We start from the raw sequence: 14180 nt of genomic DNA, 5'->3' as shown, positions 1-14180 counted from the left end.
AAAGTTAAACATTAATCCTAAAGCAATACCCTTTTTAGGTAAAGATACTTTGAAAATTTATGGGATTATTGAACATATTAAAACTAACATATTATCTATACAAGATTTATTTCAATCTTTGGATCTGGGTCAGTATATGATGTTTTTTCAACCATTTCATAGGAATCCTAATTTAAAATTGAACAATCAATTAATTGATCTTAAACAGTTTCCACTAATGGTTAATTTAACTTTGATTGATATATATAAATATCTGGACTGCTCGGCCAATCAAATAAGACAAGAATTTAACTTGCCCAAAAATTATCTTGTTATTTTGAGACAAATTAGAGAACTTGCTATGAGCTACTTTTTAAATTTTAAACCTGAAGATGAAAATGTTAATAGATGCTTTGAGTTGTGACAAGCCCTCCAACAGGATAGTAAATATATAACAACAACAAATAAATTAATTAAAGACTTTACATTTCATGATAAAATTTTGTTATCCAACTATTGGGAAGAGAAAATTTTAGTGACAGACAAAAGTAATATGTTAAAAGCAATTAACCTATCAAATCTACTTCTCTTCAAAAACTGATGTATACCCAGTTGATGATATGGAATAATGCATATTATACATGCCTTACCCTGCATAAATTTAATGCTAAAAACTCTCCAACTTGTCCATACTGTAAAAATCAACCGGCTGATCTTCTTCATATGTTCTGGAGCTGTAAATGCATATATAAGCTTTGGAATTTCCTTAAGATTCAACTTCAGAAGATGGGTTACCAAAGTACAACGTTGTCATGGAAATTTACAATTTTACATATTCCTCCGAAAGAACTCCCTAGATCACAAAGTACCATATATATTAATAATTTTCTGTTAATGAAGCTTTATATAGCCACTAATTGGTTAGACCCATCTAAAACATCTTGGGAAAATTTTAGAGTTTTGGCAACAAGGCATATATTAGCTCATAAACTACTCTTAAGTCCGAATAATAAAAACATTAATAACCCAAAAATTTGGGAACAGATATTTAATATTATATTAGCATAATACTTTTCACTTGAAGGTATTCACATTTATATACTTGCTTGGAGAGAATTTTGTATTTAAACTGTATATTACTGGAAATGTTAACTACTTTTTGTTTTGTCTCTATTCTTAATGTTTTACATGGAAGCATTCTTGTAAATATTGTATATTTGTTTGGTGTGATAGTTAGTGATATTAGTTAGTAGTCCTTTATTTTATATTTTTTCTTTTAAAATTTTGTGTTTGTTTTTACTTGTGTATGAAAATAATATAACAATAAAGATTTATTATGGAAAAAAAACCCTTCCCCTTTCAGCATCTGGAACCTCTTGAATAGTTTCCCCGAGTCAAAAGACCCTGAAGTACCTCTGGAAACAAGTTCACCTGGTCTTGAGTTGGTTGAGGAATGCCCATGAAAGGGAGAAAAGATTTTCAAAACATGAAATACCCTTGGCAAATAACAGACAGAACCCAGGGATCCTGATTTATGCATAACCAGACAGGAAGAGACAGAGAGAAAGACTGTGTGAAAGAGGAATGTGGCTGGGAAGAACCGGGTAGTCAGACACCTCCTGGTTTATCAGAAAAGGAATGCTTCTGAACAGGAGGGGTCTAGATACACTTGGCCGGAGGTGCCCTCCTACCACCTTTCTTGCCTTTAGAAGGAGGATGAGACTCCTAACAAAAGCCAGTTTATTGGGATAGTTTCTGTGGAACTTTGGCACAGGGGAAACAAAAATATGTTTCAGGTATAATACTGCTTTCTTGATGTGTGCAGCAGGGGATACTGGCTTCCAAATGATGGGTGTGGTGATTCCATCCATTTTTCAAGCACAAAAGATGTTTCCTCATGTGTACATGCACCGACAGACAGCACCATCATTGCATCCTAGAGATTCCCTAGCTGTAATTCTCACCTTTTTGGTATAACTGGTGAAGTACATTGCCAGCATCTCCAGTTTGTATTTAGGGAAGAAGGCCATGGACTGAGTAGTGTCCAGATGTCCAGACATGCTCCCATAAGATCACCATCTGAGAAGAAATAACATAGGATTTCTTCCTGTTGACTGCCAGGTCAATCTCCCTGAAGCACCGTAGAGTGAAACTCATAGCATTCAAAGCACCCTGGTAAGATTCTGCTAGAATAAATTAATCCTGTAGGAAGGAAAATATCTGAATGCCCTTTGTCCTTCAAAAGGCCATCATCAGAGCCAAACATTTTGTGAACATGCTGTCGGCAGTGGAGAAGCTAAAGGACAAAAGGGAGCCTAGGAAAAAGATAAATGGTCCAAGTTGCCAGAATGGCCATAGCAGTGTCAAGAGTCACTCAACTGTGGTTGGGGTACTTTCGTAGCCTACTGTGTTGGCAAATGATGCTCATTATTTATTTTTTCTTTTTGTACTTGGAAGAAGGAAGAACTGAGGAAACAGTACATTACTCCATGTTAAAGCCGAAAAAGGATGCATTATTCCTGAAGAAAACTGGCAGCAGCAGTAGTCAAGTAGTAGTAGTTAAAAAAAAAAAAAAAAAAGTTAAAAGCACATTAATACTTACCATAGTCCCCAAAAAGTTAAATGCAACTTTTACAAGGAAACAATATTTTTAATTAGTCTTAACTTCTTTCCACAAAAGTAAAAAGTAACGTTCCTGTTTAAAAGTTATGGGACAATCAATTAAAAAAAAATTCCAAGCCTTAAAATGAAAGTTCACCTTCTGTCATAAAATTAAAGGTTGAAGTTTTTTTTTTCCCTCCGAGGGGAATTCATCTGACCAGCAATGTAAAGCTTTAGCCGACTGTCTGATCCTCGAAATTCTGCAACAGGAGTGCTCTTCAGAGTCAGTAAAGCTCTGAAAGGTTTGGCACCCAAACCACTCATTTTCTTTAGATCATCTTGAGATGAGTAAAGACTTGGGTGAGTGGAATATGCCCTTGTAGCTTTGCAAATCAGCAGGCTTGTTAGAGCCTTGGCAAAAAATACCCCATATTGCTAAGGCTACTGCAAGAGTGATCAAATGATAAACATCTGTTTTTCTCTCACACCTCTCCATGCTGCCCCAGCATCCTATTTGCTATTGCTATTACTCCATACTCCTATCCTTCCTCTCTTACTCCACTGTGAGAACCACTGGTAGACAGCTCTACATAATCTGCTTAACAGTCTACTTTTATTCTTATAAACAAAAATGTTAAGTATGTTACCTGTGTTTCAGCTGTTTTTAGCTTGTAGCACAAGATAACCTTGACTTTACTGATATTAAAATGTATAAAAGTTGTATGCTTTTTTCTCTTCTTTCACCATCAAATAACGTACTCTCAATGAATCTCTCTTCTACACTGCACTATGTTTGTTTTAACGTCTTTATATGCCTATTATAGGTCAATACTTTTTATATCTAAAGATTCTAGAATTTATGTTATTATTGTGGAGCTTTTCTCCCCGGGCCTCTGCTGAAAAAGGGCTTCGGCTCAATGTGGACTAACCTGGTCAACAAATGTCAAATAAATAAATAATAAACACTGGTTCAGTTCTGCCATGATTAAGAGAAAGATTCTTTCTACCTTGCAACTAGGCGTTTATATCACGCTATCGAAAGATGAAAATAGCGAACGCTATTTCATCGAACCTAAAATATCTAAACCACATAATATCAAACATTCAGAACAGCGAATTCTTTCCTTGGGAAAAATTTTCGCTATTCTGAAACACATACACACAACACAAGCACACCTAAAAAACATCAATCCACTAACATACACTTATAATCCTACAACTAACCCTACACTAAATTGTACATACACTATCTATCCACTTATCTTAACTCAAACCCTAAAGTCTGTCACTATCGCACACTCACCTAACCCGTGCCCTAACCCTAACTCACTTAACCCGCCCCTAACCCTAATTCACCTAACCAGCGCCCTAACCCTAATTCACCTAACCCGCGCCCTAACTCACCTAACCTGCGCCCTAACCCTAACTCACCTAACCTGCGCCCTAACCCTAATGACCACACAATCACATACTTACCTGAACCCGACCAGTAACTTTCCACCACAGCGCTGAAAATAGCGAAGCCACAGAACAGGCCAACCAAATTATTTCCCTAGAAAAGAATTTGGTGTTCTGCAGATGCGCTATTTTTAGCATTTGCTCAAAACGGGTCGATATTAGAACATTCGAAGTTTTAAAACGTCGATGTTCAGATATAGACCCGCAGCTAGTACCAGTCACAGAAAAAAGAAAAGCAATCATTGTTAGCAACACAGAAATGTTTCCTTCAGCAAGAATCAGTTGGTGACACTAAATGGAATACTTTGGATTAAATATTTTCACATATAACACTAAGCTTACCTTACAACCCTGTTTATTTATCGAGGTTTCCTGTATGGTGCAACACTAACTGATCAAAGCCATCATTATCGAGTTGTACAGCTGAAATCCCGTAAATCTTAAATGCCTCATAAGGATCCTATGGAGAAAAAAAGCAATCGAGATAGGTGCATAATTTTTCTATAATATATATTATACATGCATAATATATATATATATATATATATATATATATATATATATATATATATATATATATATATATATATATATATATATATATGAAAAATACACGTCAGTTGCTAAAACAAGACCAGCCTTGCAGAACTGCCTGTAAAGTCACAGAAAAAAACTACAAAGATAATTAAAGTTGTGATTCACCTTGTATTTCACTTATATAGGCCCTATGCATGCCTGCTTTACAAGAAAACTGGAGATTTGCTATCTGAACTTCACTTGACCTGGCTGCTAACATGCAATTAATGCCACCAGTCTGGCTTGTAACATTGCAGTTACCTGTAACATTTGTCACTAAAGTTACAAACAGCTGCTCCACTGCAATGAATACTGTAATATCAACTAAAAAACACCTAGAAATCATCACATTCATTGGTGACAAATTAAAGACATTATTCTTAACAACTGAGTTAAGCAATAAAATAAAGTGAAACACCAGGAAGACTTGCCCAGTCACAGTTTAGCAGAGCTCTGGAGCTCAGGTGTGTGTGTGTGTGTGTGTGTGTGTGTGTGTGTGTGTGTGTGTGTGTGTGTGTGTGTGTGTGTGTAGGGGCATCTGAGCTCACACTTTTTCCCCAGACATTACGCCTATGCATGGAATAATGATCACTATTCAAACGTAAAATACTAAACATTTTGAAAGCAACAAAGTCATACTATTACTTACAGAAGTACTAAAACAATTAGGTTGTTCAAACTGGCTGTTAGAAAACGCATCTTATTTCATCTACAACAGCAGGCTACATAAAAGTAGGTAAATGTCTTCAGTCAGCAAAAAAAATCATTACAAATGTGAACAAAGGTATTTAGTAGTTAAATTACTACATTTTCACAAAGAAAAAAGTACAACTGTCTGAAAAATGTAAACAATAAATGCTCCAAATGAATAAATACTACAAAATTATAATCACCCAAACTTGCACACATTCAACATTTACTCAAGTTGCAAAAAATAATATATAAAAAAAAAAAAAAATACTAATAATCCAAATACAAACCGTCAACTGAACTATTTTTATTTAATTTATAGATGGTTCTATAAAATGAATAATCCAACAATTTCATTCAGGTGTACTTTATGTGCACAAACTACAACATGCCCAATAAATACCTCAAATTATGTAACATTATAAATGCCATCTAGGATTCTGACAGTGTGTTCAGATAATCCAGTTAACAGAAGATTCCCACTTGCTAAACTGCAGATGACTTAAGGCAGTGTTTTCGCACACAACAAAACTTAACCTTTTGATGCAATAATACAATAAAAAGGCACACTTGCACTAAATCACGAACACCTGAACTTTAGTGATTGGCCAAATAAGTGATACAGTAACACATATTCAGATACACAGACAGGTATAATAAAATATGTGAAACCTTCTGATGCTCTTACACCATGAAAGCCAGCCACCATGAAAGCCAGCTCTAATAAATCAGCAAAGTCAATTCACAACTCATTCTCTCTTGGATCTTTAAAAAAGTATAATACCCTTTACAATGCAAGAAGATAAAGTGAGGAAACCAACCGTGAAATCCAAGCCTAGTCTTCTCTAAGCAGGTTACAGAAAACTGTACAAACCATGCTATGCCTCTGGCAGCAAATGGCAGAAGAGTAGTATAAGAAATTTACAAAACAGACTTATGGAGGGAAGTCTCAGCACCAGTACTAAGTCTGGAATCTCCGCTACAAGACTGTTATAGTTTAAGGAATACTTTTAGTGGGTAAATAACTAGTGTAACTCTTTCCCAAAACAGATGTGCACAAAATGGATACAAATACTTTCCCGTAAGACATCCTATAACCACTGAGGATGTCTATGGCCCCTTTTCAACCCAGTGCCTTTCTGTGACATTTCATCAGTGTCACCTTGAACGGTTCCTCCTAGTTAAGACCAACCTCCCTAAAATAGGGAGGGCTGTGAATTCACTCCTGTACCATGGACAAAGCATTCACCTGAAGACTGTCAGAGTACTTACATTGTAGATTTTGTCAACAGCTCCTTTCTTGAAATTTCAAAAAAAAAAAAAATGCATACCAACAAAATAAATGCAACAGACAAAAATAGAAGGTTACGACTATCCTTTCATACTAGCCCATACAACACTCACTAAATAAACCCAAGTTACCCATTCAGCTTTCTTATGCATTCATTTAACCCTGATATTTTCCCTGCATTTAGTAATACTTGCCACTGACCCTCTTAACCCTAGATACACATTCATACCCCCTCCCCTCATCACAAACTACATCAAGGACTGATACAGAATAAAGATTTTACAATTCAAACAATGTTTATATAGATCACTGTCTTTGTTTTTATTAGCAATACACAGATACTTATAAATATTCAAAAGCCTATTTATAACCTTCTGATTTTTTTCTTTGTAAGATGAATTAGAGATGCAGTATAAATGGCTTTTGGAGTGTTTACTAAAAGAATGTTGGACTGCATCTGTCTACTTGATTTACCTACGTGTACATTCACCATCCTCATCCTTCAGCCCCAAGCAACAGTGGGTGCTGACAGCTCCAGTAATCATGGGGACGTGTGTGTGTGTGTGTGTGGGGGTGGGGTGTCAGTGTGCCAGTGGCCAAAAATGGAGCAAATGGATTGTGCCAGTGGCCAGCAAAATCTTGGTAACTGGCCAAACTGGCCAACACCCAAGCTGAATATTTCCATGGTCATTACAAAACAGATATGTAGGGAAGTCAAGATGCACAGACTGAAGCCATCATGGCCATTGCAAGGCTGATCAGTGTGGTGCCTGGGCTGTGTGATGATACCCAAAGGGCTTTACCTATTTAGAAAGCATTTTTGAGGGACAACAGGGGAAGTCTACAGCTTTCAGCAGCATGTCTGCTGCCAGACACTAGGAATGATGCCATTCTAAAGACCATCCCCCTCTTCTACTTGTAGTGAGGAATTCCACTGTGGGATGGCTAGAGCATGTTAAAGGTCCTGTAGCATTGTGTTCTCTATACCTACTATCACAGTCAATGGTGTTGCGCACTCCTGGTTGACACACATATGTATGCGCTGGATACCCCTACTCAAAAAGCACACCATCCTCTTTGCTAGCCCCTGTTAATACCAGTGACATTCCTCAGATTACCTATTGCAGAGAAACCCACACAGCACGGCATCATCTGCTGGGACATCCACTCACATACCATCCAACTTACTCCTGCTCATCTCTGAAAATATACCCCATGCACTACAAAAACACACCCTCCAGAGTCTTACAAGCTATAAGCATTCACCTGGCCATTAAACCCATGCATGTCCATGTCAAGTCCCCTCTCCAATGTCCACTATCAACCCTCACCGGAGGATATGATGCCAACTGTGCCCTGCCTCAATGCTCTGTTACTGGGGTAGCTTGCATCCGACGGATAGTGTGGCCAGTCCACAAGCTACATACTTTAGCCTGGCTGTTTGTATTGCATCCATTATTATCAACCCTGTTATGCATCATCTGGCCTGTAGTTGTTAATTAGCTATGGCCCAATAGCAAGTGTCATGGTGGACGGTGTCCACTTCCAACTCACATAAGAGAAGAATCTTTCACAAACTCCTCACTAGATCTGTTCACTGCTGGCCCTAGCATATCCACTCCCTGATGGCAAACACCACTGTATCTTGTCTGTGTCAACACATTGCTGCTGGTTTCTGGATCATATTACAGCACATCACTGGAGGTGTTTAAGCAGCAAAATTGGCCCTTCATCAATCTGAAAGTTATATCCGGTATCACCGGTTATATGTCCCTGATGAAAATCATCCAGCATAACTCAATAATGTAAAAAAATCAATACCAGCCTGTAAAAATAAAAGCTGGCTACATTAAGGTGACCTGCTCCTGGGATTCAGTTTAACCCATTCACCTGCACAGGCAAATCCCCAACCTGGTGCAGGAAAGAGATGGGACTTGTACTTGATACAATAGAGTGTAGAAAGCCACTTAGTTGCCCGGGTCTGGGCTGCCCAACCTCGGAGCCAGCACTTGCACCAGTGGACAGACCTTGAAGGCAAAGAGCAAGCAGTGGTTCTGCCTGCTGACAAAACAGAGGAACAACGCAAAAAAGGTGAAGGCTGGAAGGTGGCTACTCATACTTTACACAAAATAAATAAATAAAAACACCTATTTTAATGTTTTTAGTTTTGTATTTATTCACACATTAAACGCTCATCCACTAGTAACAAACACGACTTTGCAGGGGTAATCCATGAGTGTGTTGAATGACTGCTCCATGCTGCATATTATGCAAATGGAGACTGAGTAAATCAAACTTAAGACAGCAGTAAATATAAACTGAACCAGTAACCTCTACAGAAATATGCATTTCATATAATGAAGACTGCATTATACGCTATATGTTTTATTCTCCTTTGTAACAGGAATTCTAAGTAGCTGGAAAGTTTTTGGATTCCAGACAGAACAAAATATTGTACATGTGGTATACAAACTGAAAAAGAAATCCCAAAAAAAGAACAAAAAAGCTACAGTACATTTTAGTATACAATGGCACCGTTGCTTCAAAACGAGCTATACACACAGACTCTAAGCATAAAACAGCCAGCAGGAGCACATTCTCATTTGTTTTTCAGCATGAAACAGCTCTTTGGCAGAAATCAAATGTCTGGAAGGTGGAGGTATATTACTAATTTTTTTTTCTGTTCTTTGATGTGGCAATGCATTTTAACATCATTACTGTCAATCTAAATATGAATCAAATGTACAACAGCATGCATCTAATTAATCAATTTAACTTGCAAAAAACATTTATGAATTGCCTTCAAAGTATTAATCACTGTAACAGAAATTATTTTCCTCACAAATTAAAAGAACAGCAAATGATTTTACTGTTTTGACAATGCACACATTACAGTATATATCAATACACATTGATGCTCTTATTTCTGTTTAGAGGCTGGCAATCAAAACAAATACATATTTATAACAGCTTTGTAGACACATTTACAACCTTTCTACAACAGGGTCATTAATTCAATGACAACATCACAAGACAAATATGTTTAGTTGGACAACAGGGCTTCACCCAGCCATTATTTCAATCCATATAACATTAATGCAGGTGACTGTCTCTTAAGAAAAAAACTGCACTAAATCACACTGCAAATGTAAAGTATTGATATACTGTAAAATGGGCTTATTGGCAAAGCAGTTAAAAATGGCACCCGAAACTAACAGTTCACACTGTACACAATGTAACTATTCTGCCATTTTTACAAGTTTAATTAAGATGCTTGAACAAAGCACAGAATAAATTACTGTTATTTTTGACAGATAACCAGAGGATCAGCACATAAAACAAAAGGCTATGTAAAAGTTGACTGGCCTCAGAAAAGCAATACTCAATACAATGGACTTTGTGGACTGTCATTTATTTTATTTTATTTTATTTTAATAATACTGCATTCACATCTTAAGACAACAATTACCATTATGTGTTGAATTGTCAATTTCATTTAGACAGACACTACACATTTTCACCTACACTTTTTAAATCCTATTGCACATAAACCATTTTACCTGTACAAGCTGTACTTAAGTAGACACTTGGCTACTCCTCAGATTGCTGTTTAGGCCTGATCTTTTTAGAAAGAATCTGAGAGTGATAAAAGCTCATAAAGAACCTTGCATTCATCAAATACTCTCTTAACTGAAAAGTGTAGTTGTTTGAGCAGACTTACCATAACAGCAAATGGTCGAATACTCACCGCTGCAGTAACCATGGGTATACAGATTATACAGCCAACCAACTTCCAAAGCCTCAGGGCAGATTCCACATGCCCAAACCATTAGTCAGCTCGAGCAGAGCCGACTAAAAGACAGGCTTGGGCGCCAAGCCCTTCAGAGTTTTCAGGCCAATAGAGAGCGGGAGGCTGGGCCCGGAAAAAAAAAAACTAGGAAAAAAAATTAAGTGCTCACACCGTGGTATAAACAATACAGCAAAAAACAAGTGGGATGGAAGGAGGGAGTGGCTATGGCAGCAGTGATCACTCGAGCATCTATTGCACAACTATACTTAACACCAAAAGCGTGATAAGAGACCTTGGGACCCAGGTGGACAGTAGTCTCTCCTTTGATAGTCACATTGCCACAGTAGTCAGGAAGTCCTTCTACGTGGCACACCTCATCATAAAAGGGTTCTCATCCAGGAAAAAAAGAGGTAATTGTTCCCCTCTACTCATCACTCATTAGACCCATTATAGAGTACAATGTTTTGGAATGTACCTCACAAGAAATCTGCAGCAGCTGGAAAGGCCACAGAAAGTACAGTTGTGTACACTTACCATAAATGTAGATGTTGGAGTGTATTCACTGTTGCAGTCATTACATTTGGGTTATCCTGCTGGCAGGCTGCCCTCAGTCGGCCTGAATTCCAAAGTCTTGGGTCCTGCGTCAGTTGCTGTCGCCTCTTCCCTGACGTCAGGTCATCAGGGGTATAAAAGATGCAGCCGACTCCATTTTATTCAGTTTTTCTTGCCCAAGATGTCAGGTGCCCCCAAAAGGGTAGGCTAAATTTATGTAAATACAACATACATGCACCAGAAATAAGCTTTACCATAATCTATAAGCAAATACACCACCTAGGTTGTATAGATTAGAGAAGTAAATATAAGTTCCAGCAAAAATAAGGGGGCTGGCGGGTGGGTAACATGGACTGCAACAGTGACTACACTTGAACATCTACATTTATGGTAAGTGTACAGAACTGTACTATGTTCTTCGTGTTTCACTGTTGCAGTCATTACATTTGGGTTGAGTCCCAAAGCTATGGTTGGGGGGCTGGAGCTAAACAGCATTAAGAGCGGCTATGAGGCCCTGCAGAACTGCAGTGGCAAAGCCTGCCCTGGATTTAGAGTAAAGAGGCAGAATGTAATGTTTTGTAAAGGTTTGCACTGAGCTCCAAGTAGCAGCCTCTAAAATGTCTTTGGTTGATACTCCCCTGAGAAAGGCTGCAGAAGTGGCTGCAGCTCTTGTTGAATGTGGCCTAATGCCCTTAAGCACTGGTTTGCCATGCTGTGAGTAGCAGAAACGAATGCAGTGACCTATCCAATTTGAAATAGTCTGCTTGGAGATGGCCTTTCCTTGTGATGCTGTGGCATATGCCACTAGTAATTGTTCTGTCTTTCTGAAAACTTTAGTTTTGTCCAAGTAGAATCCAAGTTGTCTGTGTACGTCCAAAGAATGCAGAATTTTCTCCTCTGTGTTCTGTGGATTTGGATAAAAGGTTGGCAAATGAATAGTTTGGTTAAGGGCTACACTAGATACCACCTTAGGCATAAATGTAGGGTTTGTTCTCAGAGAGACCCTGTCTGGATAAAAATGATAAAGGGTTCCATGGCCATGAGAGCCTGTAGCTCTGAAACGCTTCTTGCAGAAGTTATTGCTAGGAGCAGAGCTGTTTTCCAAAGTAAGAATTTTATATCTGCAGTGGCAGCTGGCTCAAAAGGAGGCAAGGTGAGTTTTTCCAAGACATAATTGAGGTCCCATGCAGGTATTGGCGTTCTCCTTGGAGGCCTTACGTTTTTGGCTCCTCTGAGGTACTGCCTTAATAAAGGATGAGAAAAGAGTGGTGGCTCTGTACTGTAATGAGCCGAAATGGCAGAGGCATGGATTTTAATTGATGAGAAAGATAGGCCTTTGTCCAGCATCTCAGTTAAGTACTGCAAAATCCGAGGAATATTTGGGACAGCTGTATCAGTTCCTTGAGCTTGGTTCCAAGCGCAAAATCTCTTCCATTTCCCACTATAGGATTTTCTAGTACTAGGCCTTCTGGCTTCTAAAATTACATCCATCACAGCTTTACTGAGAGGTGTGGTTTGTATGGCTACATTATCCGCCATGCTGCCAGGTTTAGGGTCCTGAGTTGGCTGTGCAGAATCTGATTGTTTTGCTGGGACAGTAGATGAGGTATTTGAGGTAAGGTCCAGGCTGGGCATTGGGGCAAGTTACTTAAGATCGGATACCAGTACCGGTGGGGCCAGTCTGGGGCAATCTGAATCATTTTTGGTTTCTCCTGCCTGACCTTTAGGAGTACCTTGGAGAGGAGAGGTAGTGGAGGAAAGGCATATACTGATAGATTTGTCCAGTTGAAAGTTAAGGCGTCCACTTTCCAAGATTGTCTGTGATAAGTCCTTGTGCAGAATCTTTTTAGTTGATTGTTTTGAGGAGAGGCAAATCTATGTCCGGGCGTCCCCATTTCTTTGTTATCATGCTCAAGACTTGTGGATCCAGGTGCCACTCGTGGGGATCCATGAGGTTTCTGCTTAGTTCATCTGCCACAGTGAGTGTTTTCCTTTCCTGGCAGGAATTGTGCCTGCAGATGAACTTGGTAAGTCAATGCTGTGTCCCATAAAGCCATGGCTAGTCTGCACATGGGATAAGAATGAGTGCCCCCCTGCTTGTTTATGTACCACATGACCGTCTTTATCAGTAGTTGTCCCAGATGAAGTAGGTCCTTGAAGGCTGTCAGGGCATTTTGAACAGCTAGCATCTCTTTTTGAATGATATGTAGATGCTTTTGGTTTGTGGACCAGGTGCCCTGAATGCCTCTTCCTGCCATGTGTGCCCCCCAGGCATAATCTGATGCATCCGTCGTTAGGCTCTGCCTGGCTGGGGGTAGTGAGAATGGCTGTCCCTTGTTTTGGTGACAAGCCTTTGCCCACCATCGAAACTCCTGTTGCAGGCAGGGAATTAGAGTAATCATTGTTTCCAGACTGTGGCAATGCTGCGTCCAAACACTTTTTAGGTACCATTGAATTTTCCTCATATGCAGTCTTGCATATGGAATTACTAAGATGCAGGATGACATGAAGCCCAAAGCCTGCAGAATTTTTCATGCAGATAACTGGGCCTTTGTTACCATTTCCTTGAAACAGGTAGTTAGTTGCCTTTGTCTGGAGTGAGATAAGCCATCTGGGCAATTGTATTTAAGCTTGCACCTTGTGAGGGTACTAGTTTTGATCGCTTTTTGTTGACTGCGTACCCTAGGCATGTTAAAAGTCTTATCACAAACATCAGATGCTGTAGTAGAATGTCCTTGTTCTCTGCTTGTATAAGGCAGTCGTCCAAGTAAGGACATATTTGTATTCCTCTCTGTCTGCAGTAAGCAATTACTGGTGCCAGGCACTTTGTGAAGACCCTGGGCGCAGTAGATAAGCCAAAGGGCAGTGCAGAGAATTGGTAATGCTTTGAGCCAGCCTTGAATCTGAGGAATCTTCTGCATGTTTGTCCGATTGGGACATGCAGGTATGCCTCTTTAAGGTCTAAAGGCACGAGCCAAGCCTTGCTGCCCAGCATGGGCAGAAGCTGCTGTAAGGTCAACATCTTGAATTTTGGAATATCCAGGAAAGTGTTTAGAACAGATAGGTCCAGTACTGGTCTCCATGCTTGGTCCTTTCTGGGTACCAAGAACAGTCGAGTAAAATCCTTGCCCCTGCTCTTGCTGAGGCACTTGTTGAATAGCCCTCATGTCCATGAGAGCTGCGACTTGTTTTTGAGCATCTGCCCATTGATTGTTTGGCAGGTCTGGAGAACCGTTTGCCCTT

General features: G+C 39.1%; 1 protein-coding gene across 2 annotated transcripts in view; it reads right to left on the bottom strand.

The window, feature by feature from the left end:
* GLCE (glucuronic acid epimerase) overlaps positions 1-14180 on the bottom strand; it is a 712908-nt gene that overhangs the window by 363802 nt on the left and 334926 nt on the right. For both annotated transcript variants that reach the window (XM_044077677.1, XM_044077678.1), the window contains one exon: positions 4381-4498. The gene's annotated coding sequence lies outside the window, so the exon portion shown is untranslated. The remainder of the gene's footprint in view (positions 1-4380; positions 4499-14180) is intronic.

The sequence above is a fragment of the Protopterus annectens genome, chromosome 7.part0 (genome assembly GCF_019279795.1).
Source record: "Protopterus annectens isolate FY-2018-M chromosome 7.part0, PAN1.0, whole genome shotgun sequence".
Classification (NCBI taxonomy): domain Eukaryota; kingdom Metazoa; phylum Chordata; order Ceratodontiformes; family Protopteridae; genus Protopterus; species Protopterus annectens.
The sequence above is the reverse complement of the archived record's forward strand: the minus strand, read 5'-3'. Positions and strand labels throughout refer to the sequence as shown.